The following is a 13,384-nucleotide window of genomic DNA, read 5'->3' as shown; positions in this document are numbered from 1 at the left end:
TCATTAGATTATGTATAGCACGTTGTTTCTCAAAGTGGGGTCCGGGGACCCCAGAGTGGTCCTTGGGAGGGAGTTGTTAATATAGCATTACTATTATTTGAACCACTTATCCATTGTTATATACTTTGGCTATTAAAAAATAGCAGATCTAGAAGCTCATAGTGCGTCACTTTGTGCCACACTATGAGCTTGTAGATCTGCTATTTTTGAAAAATCTTGAAAATGTGCACAAATCTTTGAATATATTATATACATTTTCTTAAAGCGAACATTTTTAACTCAAATCTTTGCTTCTGGGGGTCCCTGGAACAAAATAAATTCAGATGGGGGGCCGGGGCCAAATACATATAATTGTGGGGGTCCTTGACATGAAAAGGTTTTTAGCACTACTGATACAGAAACATATGTTTTCAGAAAACTGTTCATTTCATACTGTGGTCCACATTACTTCTTGATCTCATTCTCCAGATCCGTGATGGTTTTCTGGGCCCGTTTCAGATCCTCCTCCAGCTTTCTGTTGACTCTCTCAGTTCTCTCCAGGTCCATACGGAGCTTCTTCTCTGGCTCCAGAGAACCCTCCAAATGCACAATAATACATTCGTACATCATTATTCAGTACAACAATAAACATGGGCGTTCAAAACATCAGGGTTTTTTTCAACCAATCATTTTTCATTTCATTTGTATTAAGAAAAGATGTTGTAAACTGACTCACCAGATCTGTTTGATGCTCCTGATCAGACAGATCATCCTTCTTATGGTGGTCCCTGTAGAGGAACACACACACACACACACACACGCACGCACGCACGCGCGCGCGCACACACACACACACACACACACACACACACACACACACACACACACACACACACACACACACACACACACACACACACACACACACACACACACACACACACACACACACACACACACACACACACACACACACACACGCAGATTAGATTCACTCGGGTCAAAGCACACATTCAAGACAAGACAACACATAAATATACACCACAATTAAAACACCCAGCAAAGTACTTCAATTCTATAAAAGGTATGCCTATTACCCAATTAGCCATTAGTCTGATTAACCACTTAAAGGTAGGGTAAGTGTTGTTGTTTTTTGTTTGTTTAAAATAAGAGTTAAATAGCTCAACATTCTGTCTACTCTATCTACTCATTGATATAGAGTGTTTGTTCAGTAACAGGAGACTCCATGTCTCTCCAGCTCTTTAGTAAATAGAAAATGTATTTTCAGGTCAGGATACCAACTTTATCCAATCAGGAGAGAGAACTCGCACAGGATTCAGATTACTAAACAAGTGAAATTGGAAGTGATGACACACAGAAATGAAGAGACAAAATTGGAACCGGAATACTATAACAATGAAGCTGATAATTGGGTACGCTCTCCTGATTGTATTTTCTGTTTATTACAGAGCTATTTTCACACAAAAAATGAAAATAGCTTATCTACAAGCTAACAACTTTTCTTTTTTTGATAATGGTTCATTGATGGTAATGGAGACAAAAGTTATAAATAATCATGATGTTAATTTGAAGTCCTCTTGCCCATTCCTACTCTGATCAGTAGAGTTGAACAACTAAATAATGTGTTGTTTTCATTCTGACCTCTGATCAGTAGGGTCTTGTCCAGCGTTGAAGTTATGAGGATGATCTACAGACCTGTCAAAGGTCAAGAAAAGTTGTGTTACCACACTTCCCACATTACTATTATTGACTGATTTGATCCTCAAATTAATTGAACGACTGAGGCCCTTCTGTCCAGTAAGCTCCTTGAGAAACTAACTTGTGGAAGTTGTGGATTTACTCAAGTAAATGTACTTAGTTACTGACTGTCCACTATATGTTTATCTTACCTCTCATGTTGTTCAGACAGGCTGCTTTTAGAGGCGACCACGTCCCCCTCCTCTCTCTCCACAGACTCACTCATGGTAGAGCAGAGCACCTTTACACACACGCACGCACGCACGCACGCACGCACGCACGCACACACACACACACACACACACACACTTCAATCACTGAACATGCTAAAAGGGTTTATCTTCCACCACTGGGTGGGTTATCAAAACAAAATGCATTGCAATGCATCAGATCCATTGCATTGGATGCATCAAATCCAATGCAATAAAAACACTTTGAACTGTTACAGCTAAACTAATCTCAGAGGGTGCTGCTTTTCCTTTTTATTTGACGATGGGTTCCCAGAACCCATCGTCGTTGCAGCTAAACTAAGAAAATACACCTGATCAAAGATTCTCCCAGACAGTCTGCCGCTAAACAGAAGCTCATGGTACAACCAAAATGTCACATGGATTCTCAATGGCTGACCAGATATAGCCTTCTACCCCCAAGTAGAAAACCTTTGATTGGCTAATACATGCAGGAAGCTGAATTAGACAACCACCCTATACTAGTTCTGGAAAAAAAGGAACATTTACAATATAAATAACCATGCAAGCAAAACATTGTCCAATGTTGTACAAATCTCAATAATATACACAATGCATATTGACATTACCAGTTAGCCAGACTCCTGTCCGCCCGTCTGTGTGTCCGTCTGTGATTCAACTCTATAGACACATGACAGAACAGTAAGAAACTGCTTCTTTTAATGACCTTTGACTGGTTTATATGACCTAAATGACTTAATTACTTTATTCGTCAGCTGATAACCTCATGCTTTCTTAGTTTTTTTTGTGCTCCGTTGGTTAGACTGTAAGTTGTATAGTTTGAGGAAATCAGCAACAAGTTACATATTAAACACTAGAATCATCTTTATTGTCACATCACAGGTTTACGTTGTAAAGAAGTGGGTTAAATTATTAGTATCTTTTATTCAAGCTCCATCGTTTTTGGGAAAGAGAGGAAGGGTAGAGATAGAGGAAGAGGAGGAGAGAGAGGAAGGATTCAAATAGAGGAAGATCAAGGAGATAAGTACAGGATACAAACATGTTAAATATCAAAAACAGTTTAACATGATTTAAAATAAAATGAAATCACATGATTTACATTTAAATGTCAACAAAAGATCCTTTGCCTCTAATGTAATTTGTATTATGTCTGAGTAATAAAAAGTTTGTCCACAAATGTTTGTCCACACAGTAGCACTGTCGGTGACTTGATTTCCACTATGCCAGTGGTTCCCAAACTAGGAATTATTTTGTTGGGGTCCCCAGATGATTAGTTTACAGGGATAGTTCACCCCCAAGATTACTTTTTTTTCTATGGATTAGTCACCCCATGGGGAGTTGAATTCATGGATATTTTTTAGTATTTGTCGCATTCCTAAGACAATAATTTGATGACCAGCAGCGGTTCCGGTAGGAGAGACAAAGAGTCCTACTGGAACCGCTGCCTACTGGTCCGCCGGTCATCAAATTATTGGCTTATATTGACAAAAACTAAACTTTTGGGTGAACTATCCCTTAATGTGCAACATTAATGTGACTCAATTAACAGTAAACAAACCAACATACAGTATAAGTGTATACAGGGTATCTGCACATTTATAAAGTTACAATTTAATGACTTTCAAATATCAAACAGGCCAAATTGTCAAATATTCCGTAAGAAAGAGGCAAATATTGATTGTGAACTTGTAGATCAGCTATTTTCACAATATTTATCTGTGGAACCGAGTCAAACTAAATGTAATGCCACAACTCCTACAATTCCAAGTGCTTGTCAGGGTGGGGGGTCCCCAGTTCAAATATATGATTATTTGAGGGGGGGTCGCGACCTGAAAAGTTTGGGAACCCCTGCACTATGCTATGGCCACCCCCTTATTTTAACAGTTTAACATTTTGATAGCTCAACATGGTTTTAAATGCTTTGTTATGGCAGTCTACATAACGCTATACTTGAGTGTTAGGAATCTGATTAGCTGGTTGCACACACACAGCAGTACAAGAGCCAAAGTGAAGAAGGAGTGCTTAGGGTGCAATGAATCCAATTGTTTAGAAACATTTACAGAAATTCACAAGTGGGCTAATGGTATTTCACTCAACATTTAAAGTGAAAACTCAGTTTCTTTACAAGTAAATATAATTACATTACAAAATATATTTCAAGGACATCTGTAACCTCTAAAGACATTAACTGCTAAAACATTTCATAGCAATAAGGTAGTCTATATAGGCCAGAATTCCTTTACTGCCTACTAGGTAGATAACACTGATCAAAATACTTGATCTTGTACGTTCTCTAGTTGTATGTTCTTTTAAATGTATTATTTATTTACTTTTTTTAATTTATTTTTTACACGTTTTAAGTCAAATTCATCACCACAGACTTCTATTCATCATAACAAATTATTTTCCCCATAGAGCACAATTTTAAATATAAGCAAAATATAGGCTTTTGCTGCCGCCCTGTGGTGATAATGGGACATTTCACAATACATAAACATACTTCATGTTATCAGTACTGCTTGTACAGCAATATTATGTAACTAGAAAATATTGTTCCTGAAGAAACAATGTGGGCTCGCTTCAAGGCAAAACTGTATTAAGTAAGTACAAATTGTCAATGTCCTTTGGCAGTGCGCTGTTTTTTGGTCTCTGAGTTGTATGTGTCTGTACCACAACACCACAAAGGCCTTAAAAACAAGACTCCAGAGATCCCAAAACAAAACTGGTAAGGCTACTTCTTGGCCTTACACCTACAACTCATCTAACCCCTGCTCATTTTGCTAGGGCTGGATGGCTCAGGGTTGAGGACAGAGTACAGCAACTTGCAATGGGCCTGGTCTACAAGATACACCACAACATTAAAGATGGAGTGCCATGATATTTTTCAACCCTAAAACCTGATCATAAGGTATTATTATTATGTAAGGACTTTTTTCAAAAAAAAAAAGTGTACAGAAATTGTTAAAAAAAATGTTTTTATGTGGACACGCCTCCAGTTCATTAAGTATGCCTGGTTCTCACCTTAGCACCTCCTCCACCACCTTAGCACCACCCACCTGTCCTAGTCCCTCCTCCTTCTCATGCCCACACCTGTTGTGTTATGATAATGAGGGGGAGGGTATGTTTTTTGGGGGCTCTGTGATGTCACTATGCCCCTGTTTTTGGATTGGCACGTTTGACTCTCAAGGTTTCAGCCTCCAGGAAAAAACTCCAAATAGTCAGAGAAGACATGAAACACCATAAAACCACCAGCGGGGGCCTTAATGAAGTTCTATCAACCTCATAGACACATGAAAAACAGAAAAAGTGCAAAACCATGGCACCACCTCTTTAAGATACCCATGTACCTGTCAAAGTAGTTCAGAAACGTAAATGAAGTCCACAATCACAACATCAGAGGTAGCTCCACTGATCGTCCAACCCAGATTTGGCACAAACAAGGGGATAGCGCCCTCTAGCGGCAGTGATGTCAGACTTCGGTGCTCTAATGGACCATGGCTATAGGCCTGGATCATTCACCTCCCTGCACAGCGGCGCTACAACGCCCCTGGCCTTGGATCAAGAATATCATAGATGTATTTTATCCAGTCTGACTTTTGCTTTCGTATCCATCTGATAGTCTTGGTGTCTATCCCCATAATAGTGACAAAGCCCGTACTTCTCCATACAAAAAAAAAAAAAAGTGCTGACCCTGTAGCCAAGGGTGTTAACTCGACATTAGGAACCTGTATGCACTGTATTAGTCCGTATTTTTCAATACATTACAGTCATTTAGCAGACACTTTTATCCAAAGCGACTTACAATAAGTGCATTCAACATAGGTAGGGAACAAAACTACTAATCACCAGAGGTCTTAAGTGCATTCTCTTCTAAAACAAGCAACTAAGAGTATACCTAGCGCTAAAGTAAAAATGCAATATATCAGCTACCTACATTCTTAAACAGATGAGACGAATAGGAAAATCAAATGAGCAAGAGCTAAGTGTATCGAATAAACAATATCCAATGAGACAAGAGCTCGTACAACTAATTGACAACAAGTAGGCAAGGCAAAGAAAAAGGGTAGTGTTTTAATCCTGTCTGTGTCTGAACACCATTTTATTACCACGTTTACATCACACACACACATTTAGGCCATACTAACAGGAGAGATGATCAGAGGAGCAGAGTTTGTACCATCATCATTAAGAGAAGGACTGAAGTATGGATATAGTTTCTGAGTGAAGGTGAAGCCAGTGAAAGAGTAGAGATGAACTCTGGTCTCCACATCATAAAAGGAGACCACACCCTCCTCATAATCCACAAACACTCCCACTTTCTGGACCTCCTCTGTTACAGGGAGGAGGACAGAAGGGCCAGCATTAGCCCAGTACTTATTTCCATTCCTCAACCTTATAGTCCAGTAACCTTCATCAGTCCCCAGATAGATGTCTCCCTTCCTGTTGATGGACTCTCTGGTCACTCCTAAACTCCACTCAGTCTTCCCTTTAACCTGAACCTCATAGTAAAACCTTCCTGAGGAGAAGCTTTGTTTTCCTAAGACATTGACACATAGTGAGAATCTCTTTGTGTTGTCTGGGAGATTCTTCCTTATGCCTCCACTACTCACTTGTTTTCCATCCTCAGACAGGATGAGCCAGGGATGTGCAGTATCAGGATCCAGAGTCACATCCATTGCATATTGCTGGATTCTCCTCAGCTCAACATCACACAACCACTTCTTCATCTCTTGACTGAGTGTCTTCTCCAGCTGAGCCACAGCTGTCCTCACTGTCCCCACATGTGAAGACTGGTGGACATTGACCTTTGTCCAGTCCTCGGTGGCTGGAAGGGTGTTGATGGATGGGTCGCTCTGGAGGAAGATGAGTAGGTCGACGCGGTCTTCAATGTGTGAGAGCTGCTTCAGCTCAGAGCATCTCTTCTCTAACTGAGTTATTTCCTTTTTGAGATCTTTGATGAAGCCTTCAGCCTGTTTCTCTGTTGTTTTCAGCTTCTCTTCCATCACATCAATGAGCTCAGCCTGGCTTCTCTCAATACAGCTGCTCAGAGCAGTGAAGAACTGCACACTGCCTGCTATCACTGTGTCCGCATCTTTCTTTCTGAGCTCTACTGAGTGTTTGACCTCCTGAATCTTCAGTTGTCTCTCCTGGATCATCTGCTGGATTGCAGCCTCTGTCTTTACCAGCTCAGCCATCTGTCCTTCATATTCCTTCATCAGAGGTCCAAACTGATGTCCTAACTTGTGATCTGACTCAGTGCTGAATGGATAAAGGGGTGAGGCTAGGATTATGGCTAGGATGGCTACGGCTAGTATAGTTAGGATTTGGGTTAGGGTTAGGGAAGGTTTAGCTCGTTCTTGGTTTTTGTTGGCAGTTTTTTCTTCATCTGTTTTATTAGGTTCTTGGTTTAAGTTGGAAGGTGTTTTCTGCTGATTTGATTCTTTAACCTCATTGGGGGGAGAGGCCATTTGTACACCCTGAGAATAAAAGTAAAACAAATGTAGATGTAGTTATTGAATGGTACTTCACTTACACCAACCCTTCTCACTCCCAACATGTCAAGTTATGCAGCTTTATTTATTTAAATATTTTATTTGGCTTTCTATGCCTTTATTAATGGTGAAGTAGATAGACAGGATACTGGGAGAGAGAGATGGGGAGTGACACGTAGCAAAGGCAGTCGGGATCGGGACTTGAACTCGAGACGCACTGACATGGTACATTGTAGCCTAGGTGCCCGGACAGCTACGCCAGCAGTCTGGGCCACGTTTTGCAGCTCTAACAGTAGCCCTACAATGTCAACGTTCGACATGATGGTTCGCCAGCGCGACATCACATGTTGACAAAACTGTGCCTATCCCTAACCCAAACACTAACCATAACCTCACAAAAAAATGTGCCTAAACCTAACCTCACAGTAATCAAAAACAGCCATTTGTTATGACATTTCTATGTTCCCCGGGCTCTATGTTCCCCGCTTACCTTAGGGTTAGGGGTTAGGTTTAGGGTTATAGGTTTAGGTTTAGGTTTAAGTTTAGGGTTAGCGTTAGGTTTAGGGTTAGGGTTAGCGTTAGGGTTAGGTAGGGGAACATAGAACCCGGGGAACATAGTTTCACATTGTTTCGGGTGTTATTTTAAGCTCTAGCCCACTCCCAATTCATCACTTTTTTACCCCAAATCATCAGATATTGCAGCTCTGTCATTTCGCCTCCCCAATTCGTCACTATAGGACTGTGAGTTTTGTTTTCTGATTGGTTCATGGAACAAGTGTTTTCTCCAGAATCCTACACATGCATTCTATTCTACCTGCTTGTTGTCCATGTCCGTCTGAACAGCGGTGGCTCCACCAGCCTCCTCCTGCTCCCTGTAGAGGTCATCTCTCTGCTTCTCCTTGACTCCCATCTCTTCCTCCAGTTCTTTAATACGAGCCTTTCAAATCAATGATATTATAGGTTAACGTGTGACAATCATCATTTGCTCTTACTTACCACTTAAAATGTAGCTTTAAGCGCAAATTCAATAAAGAAGATCTAAGTTTTGAACAAAATGCCTCAAATCATGAACACAGCATCCGATTGCCGTGAAACTTTGCTGGCCCACAATAACCTTCCTGTCCTGGTGGAGATCTGTGCTCCAAGGAGCACATTTTTCTTGTTATTAATGATTTTAAGGAAAATAAAAATAATACCTGCTGCTCTTTGATCTTCTTTTGTAAAAAGAAAGAAGACTTCTCATCTTCAATCTTATTCAGAAGCTGGATTATTTCAACGTCCTTCCTGTGGAATACAGTACATCATTTTAGTGTCATTCTGCAGTGGATTACGGTACATCATATGTTAGTCATTCTGAATACAGTACATCATATGTTAGAGTCATTCTGAATACAGTACATCATATGTTAGTGTCATTCTACAGGTAGATATTTCTGCATGTCATTTCATACTGTGGTCCACATTACTTCTTGATCTCATTCTCCAGATCCATGATGGTTTTCTGGGCCCGTTTCAGATCCTCCTCCAGCTTTCTGTTGACTCTCTCAGTTCTCTCCAGGCCCATACGGAGCTTCTTCTCTGGCTCCAGAGAACCCTCCAAATGCACAATAATACATTCGTACATCATTATTCAGTACAACAATAAACATGGGCGTTCAAAACATCAGGGTTTTTTCAACCAATCATTTTTCATTTCATTTGTATTAAGAAAAGATGTTGTAAACTGACTCACCAGATCTGTTTGATGCTCCTGATCAGACAGATCATCCTTCTTATGGTGGTCCCTGTAGAGGAACACACACACACACACACACACACACACACACACACACACACACACACACACACACACACACACACACACACACACACACACACACACACACACACACACACACACACACACACACACACATACACACATTACTAAACAAGTGAAATTGGAAGTGATGACACACAGAAATGAAGAGACAAAATTGGAACCGGAATGCTATAACAATGAAGCTGATAATTGGGTACTCTCTCCTGATTGTATTTTCTGTTTATTAAAGAGCTGGAGAGACAGGGAGACCCCTGTTACTGATGGTAATAGAGACAAAAGTTATGTGTTGTAATGTGTTGTTTTCATTCTGACCTATGATCAGTATAGTCTTGTCCAGCGTTGAAGTTAGGAGGAAGACCTAGAGACCTGTCAAAGGTCAAGAAAAGTTGTGTTACCAAACTTCCCACATTATTATTGTTGACCGATTTGATCCCTCAAATGAATTGAATGACTGACCGCCTTCTGCCCAGGCTGCCTTTAGAGGCCACGCCCCCCTCTATGTTCCCCGGGCTCTATGTTCCCCGCTTACCTTAGGGTTAGGGGTTAGGTTTAGGGTTATAGGTTTAGGTTTAGGTTTAAGTTTAGGGTTAGCGTTAGGTTTAGGGTTAGGGTTAGCGTTAGGGTTAGGTAGGGGAACATAGAACCCGGGGAACATAGTTTCACATTGTTTCGGGTGTTATTTTAAGCTCTAGCCCACTCCCAATTCATCACTTTTTTACCCCAAATCATCAGATATTGCAGCTCTGTCATTTCGCCTCCCCAATTTGTCACTATAGGACTGTGAGTTTTGTTTTCTGATTGGTTCATGGAACAAGTGTTTTCTCCAGAATCCTACACATGCATTCTATTCTACCTGCTTGTTGTCCATGTCCGTCTGAACAGCGGTGGCTCCACCAGCCTCCTCCTGCTCCCTGTAGAGGTCATCTCTCTGCTTCTCCTTGACTCCCATCTCTTCCTCCAGTTCTTTAATACGAGCCTTTCAAATCAATGATATTATAGGTTAACGTGTGACAATCATCATTTGCTCTTACTTACCACTTAAAATGTAGCTTTAAGCGCAAATTCAATAAAGAAGATCTAAGTTTTGAACAAAATGCCTCAAATCATGAACACAGCATCCGATTGCCGTGAAACTTTGCTGGCCCACAATAACCTTCCTGTCCTGGTGGAGATCTGTGCTCCAAGGAGCACATTTTTCTTGTTATTAATGATTTTAAGGAAAATAAAAATAATACCTGCTGCTCTTTGATCTTCTTTTGTAAAAAGAAAGAAGACTTCTCATCTTCAATCTTATTCAGAAGCTGGATTATTTCAACGTCCTTCCTGTGGAATACAGTATATCATGTTAGTGTCATTCTGCAGTGGAATACGGTACATCATATGTTAGTCATTCTGAATACAGTACATCATATGTTAGAGTCATTCTGAATACAGTACATCATATGTTAGTGTCATTCTACAGGTAGATATTTCTGCATGTCATTTCATACTGTGGTCCACATTACTTCTTGATCTCATTCTCCAGATCCATGATGGTTTTCTGGGCCCGTTTCAGATCCTCCTCCAGCTTTCTGTTGACTCTCTCAGTTCTCTCCAGGCCCATACGGAGCTTCTTCTCTGGCTCCAGAGAACCCTCCAAATGCACAATAATACATTCGTACATCATTATTCAGTACAACAATAAACATGGGCGTTCAAAACATCAGGGTTTTTTCAACCAATCATTTTTCATTTCATTTGTATTAAGAAAAGATGTTGTAAACTGACTCACCAGATCTGTTTGATGCTCCTGATCAGACAGATCATCCTTCTTATGGTGGTCCCTGTAGAGGAACACACACACACACACACACACACACACACACACACACACACACACACACACACACACACACACACACACACACACACACACACACACACACACACACACACACACACACACACACATACACACATTACTAAACAAGTGAAATTGGAAGTGATGACACACAGAAATGAAGAGACAAAATTGGAACCGGAATGCTATAACAATGAAGCTGATAATTGGGTACTCTCTCCTGATTGTATTTTCTGTTTATTAAAGAGCTGGAGAGACAGGGAGACCCCTGTTACTGATGGTAATAGAGACAAAAGTTATGTGTTGTAATGTGTTGTTTTCATTCTGACCTATGATCAGTATAGTCTTGTCCAGCGTTGAAGTTAGGAGGAAGACCTAGAGACCTGTCAAAGGTCAAGAAAAGTTGTGTTACCAAACTTCCCACATTATTATTGTTGACCGATTTGATCCCTCAAATGAATTGAATGACTGACCGCCTTCTGCCCAGGCTGCCTTTAGAGGCCACGCCCCCCTCCTCTCTCTCCACAGACTCACTCATGGTAGAGCAGAGACCTTCACACACACACACACACACACACACACACACACACACACACACACACACACACACACACACACACACACACACACACACACACACACACACACACACACACACACACACACACACACACACACACACACACACACACACACACACAGACACACATTTCAATCACTGAACATGCTAAAATGGTTTATCTTCCACCACTGGGTGGGCTATCAAAACAAAATGCATTGGATGCATCAAATCCAATGCAATAAAAACACTTTGAACTGTTACAGCTAATACACCTGATCAAAGCTTCTCCCAGACAGTCTGCCGCTAAGCAGAAGCTCATGGTACAACCAAAATGTCACATGGATTCTCAATGGCTGCAAAATATACTGTACCCCCATTGTCTTAGATTGGCTAATACATGCAGGAAGCTGAATTAGACAACCACCCTATACTAGTTCTGGAAAAAGATTTACAATATACATTTACAATATGAATAACCATGCTTAACTAAAGCAAAACATTGTCCAATGTTGTACAAATCTCAATAATATACACAATGCACATTGACATTACCAGTTAGCCAGAAGTTATATTTCACTCCTGTCACTCCTGTGTTCGTCTGTGTTTCAACTCCATAGACACATGAAAGAACAGTAAGAAACAACCTTTGACTTCCTTCAGACTGGTTTATATGATCTAAATGACTTAATTACTAACTATTAATTACTAACTAATTAATCAGCTTTTTTGTTTGTGTTCCGTTGGTCAGACTGTAAGTTGTATAGTTCGAGGAAATCAGCAACAAGTTACATATTAAACACTTACTCTGTTCAGAATCATCTTTATTGTCACATCACAGGTTTGCGTTGTAAAGAAGTGGGTTAAATTATTAGTATCTTTTATTCAAGCTCCATAGTTTTTGGGAAAGAGAGGAAGGGTAGAGATAGAGGAAGAGGAGGAGAGAGAGGAAGGTAGAGATAGAGGAAGATCAAGGAGATAAGTACAGGATAGAAACATGTCAAATATCAAAAGATAAAACAGTTTAACATGATTTAAAATAACATGACATCACATGATTCATCCACACCAATTAAAACAGGTTCCATTTAGATTGACCAAAGATATCCAGTATCTGACTGAAAGTGACCTATAGGGCCTAAACCACTGTTTACCAAACAATGGGATTTTTATGGGTTGTGTGAGTAAATGCCCCTTTATTTTTTTGTTTGCTACATTTTGTTTTTAATTATTATTTCAAAAGATTTTCCTCAAAAAAAAAATCACAATTTTCCATAAGTTAAAAACAAATTCAAACATTTTTCAAAAGAATTCCATTAATTAGAGGGGTAAAATACTTTTAAGAAAGTGAAAATACCTGATCTACAAGCTCACAACACCTCGCGATGTGACGTGTTGTGAGCTTGTAGATCGGTATTTTCACTAGTTTGGGTTGCGGGGAGACATCACATTTCTCTTTGGGTCTCGAGCTAAAAAATTACAATCTGCACCAATCAGAAGCTCTGAATTGGAAAAAGAAGAGAGCTGTTCAGCCAGAAGATTTAGTGAATCTGCTGCAGCAGAGATAGATCACCACTATTACAGAACATGTTTGACCCAGATCCAGCTTCAATGAGGTATACAGGTTCTAAATGTGCTGGGACTGAAACAAACTAAAACACAGTAACAGTGAACCTGGCTTTTACATAGATGGCTATACACCACCTCCCCTACACCGGCTCTGTC

At 40.3% G+C, this 13,384-nt stretch overlaps 1 long non-coding RNA gene across 1 annotated transcript; it reads right to left on the bottom strand.

Moving 5' to 3' along the window:
• Positions 1-10,215: 10,215 nt before the first annotated feature.
• LOC311062278 lies at positions 10,216-10,888 on the bottom strand. Its single transcript, XR_014602482.1, has 3 exons — positions 10,766-10,888; positions 10,496-10,583; positions 10,216-10,236 (listed from the first exon to the last, which is right to left on the bottom strand). It is a non-coding gene; the product is annotated as an uncharacterized lncRNA (long non-coding RNA).
• Positions 10,889-13,384: the final 2,496 nt, after the last annotated feature.

The sequence above is a fragment of the Gymnoscopelus microlampas genome (genome assembly GCF_963454915.1).
Source record: "Gymnoscopelus microlampas genome assembly, chromosome: 15".
Taxonomy (NCBI): Eukaryota; Metazoa; Chordata; class Actinopteri; order Myctophiformes; family Myctophidae; genus Gymnoscopelus; species Gymnoscopelus microlampas.
Note: the sequence above shows the minus strand (reverse complement) of the source record. Positions and strands in the feature narration are given on the sequence as shown.